At 37.4% G+C, this 3,391-nt stretch overlaps 1 long non-coding RNA gene across 1 annotated transcript; it reads left to right on the top strand.

Annotated features, from left to right (window-relative positions):
- Positions 1 to 797: 797 nt before the first annotated feature.
- On the top strand, positions 798 to 3,180 carry LOC124881234. Its single transcript, XR_007041599.1, has 4 exons — positions 798 to 860; positions 948 to 1,109; positions 2,617 to 2,657; positions 2,759 to 3,180. It is a non-coding gene; the product is annotated as an uncharacterized LOC124881234 (long non-coding RNA).
- The last annotated feature ends 211 nt before the right edge of the window (positions 3,181 to 3,391 follow it).

Genomic DNA, 3,391 nt, shown 5'->3' with positions numbered 1-3,391 from the left:
GGCTGTACGACATTCAGGCTGACCTGTGATTGGACGTCTCTTGTCATGAATATTCTCATTTTATTTAATAAATTATATGATTGGTTGATTTTATTGTTATTCATATAGATCTGATAGAATTAGTATTGCAAGGCCCACTACATTTGTTACAGTGGAGCCCCCACTACTGAGGTGATAGTCTCTTTGTCTGCCTAGCAACAGAGCTGGAAGAGTTCTGATAGGATGAAAACTGGCTGCTTTCAAATGAAAATGTTTAAAGACAAACTAAGTATTCTCTTTCAGATGGTGTATTACTTTATAATGTAATGAAATAATAAATACAGCTATTTTTAATATTTTATTAGTGAATATTATGAGGTCCATTTAAAGGATACATTTAAAATTTATTAAGACCTCAGAGAGGATGTCTAGAGGGCTGTTGGTCTGTAAAAGCAGCATTATACACCACAGATTATTGTGTTTCAAACCAACCAGTTCTTCTTCATAAACATCTGCAGATGTTGTGCTGATGGTGCTGACTCTGACCATCACCCTCATCCTGTTATCTGTGGCTCTGCTGGCTTTCTGCAGAACGACATCTGGTGAAGCTCAAACTGGCAAGAGACACACACACACACACACACACACACACACCTCTGCCACCTCATCCACTCAGTGGGCCTTCTCCTGCTAGGATCATTAGAATCCTAAACATCTGGAAATTCATTTAGTAACTTAAGTAAAGACACATAGATGTATACAATATTATCATTTATATGGACTCATTCTTGCATTAAAAGCTGTTTTCATACTACTGTGACCTCTTGGCCTGCTGTTTTGAAGCTCCTGCTGTGGAAACAGAGAAAACCCCTGCCACTGAGGTGAGGATGAAGATGTTTGGATGCTCTCTAAAATCTAAAACTTAGAAGAAAACAATTTGAAGAACAAAGTCCCTTCTCATTTCAAAGGTCCCAACAATTTATGAGAATGCCAGTGAGGACTACGAACTGTGGAGATCTGTCGATGAGGTAATCTACGCAGCTTACAGTGAAACCGTTAACACCAGACCAACAGGAGCTGAGGAGGATGAAGACAGCAGCTCTGAGACTATAGATGCTCCTCAGCTCTGAGTAAGAAAATCTTCTTTTCATTTTATTTCACTTTGAAGTCACAAATTCAAGATGTTTCACATAGGCTCCAAAATAATAAACAGATTTAGGAGAATGAAGATGATGTGTTAAATTCATCTTGAAAACTGTTAACAGGCTTCAAACAGTCTAAATGGAGCTTTCTGTAATAATAATCTTTGTGACTCTATGGCTAGTTAACCTTTAACACCAGCTTGTTTTTGGCCTCTGGAATCTTCTAGAATAAATTTCATGCTAGAAGTTACAAGTGAAACCAGACGTTTTTCCAGACTTCATAAAAACACACATCAGCTTTTGTCCTCGCTGCTTGAAATGAAATCAGACTAAACTTTTCCTTTTTCAAGTCAGTTAGGATTAATGTAACACTTTCTATTTATGATTTATTACATCACAAGGTTACATAATCTAAGATTAGTCTCCCTAAAACAATTTTAGAAAGCACATGATGATGTCATGGTCAGGTTAATTAGGAGGCACGTCTGTAGATGTATTCTAAGGTAAAACCTTAAACACAATGTTTCCTTGTGAAGAAAGTAGAAGCCTTTGCTTCAGAAGCAACATAAAAAGCCAGAATATAGTTTACAGACGCACTCAGGGACAAAGATCTTTAGTCTGGAGGTTCTTTGGAGCAAAGAAATGAAAAAAAGGGGAAGCTTACAACCCTGAGAACCTGAACCCAACTGTGAAGTAGGGGGTGGCAGCATCATGTGGTGTGGATGTTTTGCTGCAGGAGGGACTGGTGCACTTCACAAAATAGATGGTATCATTCCTACGAAGAGGTGAAGATCTCCAGAAGAGGCTCAGACTCTCCTTCTAGTGAGAAAATGAACAGCGTTTTCTACTCTGCAGTTCAGATGCTATGTACTTTATTTTTCTTCTCATTTCTTATGTTTTCATCATGTGAAGCACTTTGAATTGTCTTGTTGCTGAAATGTGCTATAGAAATAATCCTGCCTTGCCTTCTGACTGCTGCGCGGCTTGTGTTAAACTCCTAAATGAAGTTGCTGCTGGTTTTGTCGTGGTTTGTTGGAATAATCTGAAACACATTTACACAGAAGTCTGACTGGCAACAATCACAGGGAGACAACTATTATTTAGCAACACACATAAAGCTGAAATTGTTCAGTGGGAATAACTCTCAGGAAGGATTCTGGATTTAATTAATTCATGAACCAAAATGTTTTCTGGAAAATCAAACTGATCAAAAATTGAGCCAAAAGTCAGAATCCAACCTTTCCTCCATTCTAGAGAAGATTATTGTAGAACATCTGTATGAGGAGCTAATTCTAAACAGAAGAATCAGCTGAAGAACTGTCTCCATCATGAGAAATGTTCACAGATGCTCTCAGCGGTCCCTTGTCTTCCTCCAGGTTCCTCCTCTCCGTGCTTCATTTGGACCTGTTTTACTGTCTTAAGTGAATGACCCTTCCAGGCCATCTTGTGTAGAGATAAGTCTTGATTTTTCTCTAAAAGCTGCTGTTTGTTTCAGGTTTGAGGAGCAGAGGACGCTCAGATGGACCAAACATGGAGGTAACCTTTCTCTCGTTGTTTACTGCAGGGATGATTGTTGTAAAAAAGTTAAACAATTAATAATTGAAACAGAAAATGTTTGTTTGTGTTATTATTTACAGCATGTCATCTTGGTAACTTCTCCCTAAAGGAGTTTGGGTCCTGCTACGAGGAACCAGAACCGCATCTACTCTACAGTCACACAGCCAACATGGGATCCTGAATTCAGGCCTGGTTTTAGTTTCTGGACCTCAGGATTAAAGTTTGTTCACTGAAGCTAAAAACTGAGAAATCTGGACGTCTCTCTGCAGTTCCTTTGTTTTTGCTGCATGTGATTTTATACTAGATACATTTTACTGCTGTTTTATTCATGTAATTATTGATTAAAAGGTTAAGATGGAAAAACTCTAAATTTAGATACTGAAAAAAGTTTGTTCAGATCTATTTTTCCTCCAATCACTTTTTTTCTATCTGCAGAGGAAGTTAGTCTATGGTTAATAATTCTTAGCAAATTGAGCTTTTTCTTCCTGTTTTTCTGTCAGTCCTTCACATCTTTAACGTTTTTCAACGTTTATAACAAATGAAACTTTGGTTTTGGACTTCTGACTGTAAGTTATTCTGTTCAGTTTAATTAAATGTTTCATGTTAAATGTCAGACTTATTAATACCACACATAATCATCAACAAATGACTAATATGCTTCACAACTACACCAACAATCATAAAATGGCAAATAGAATAAAACTGTGATACGA

Source organism: Girardinichthys multiradiatus, chromosome 1, assembly GCF_021462225.1.
Source record: "Girardinichthys multiradiatus isolate DD_20200921_A chromosome 1, DD_fGirMul_XY1, whole genome shotgun sequence".
Lineage (NCBI taxonomy): Eukaryota > Metazoa > Chordata > Actinopteri > Cyprinodontiformes > Goodeidae > Girardinichthys > Girardinichthys multiradiatus.
The sequence above is the reverse complement of the archived record's forward strand: the minus strand, read 5'-3'. Positions and strand labels throughout refer to the sequence as shown.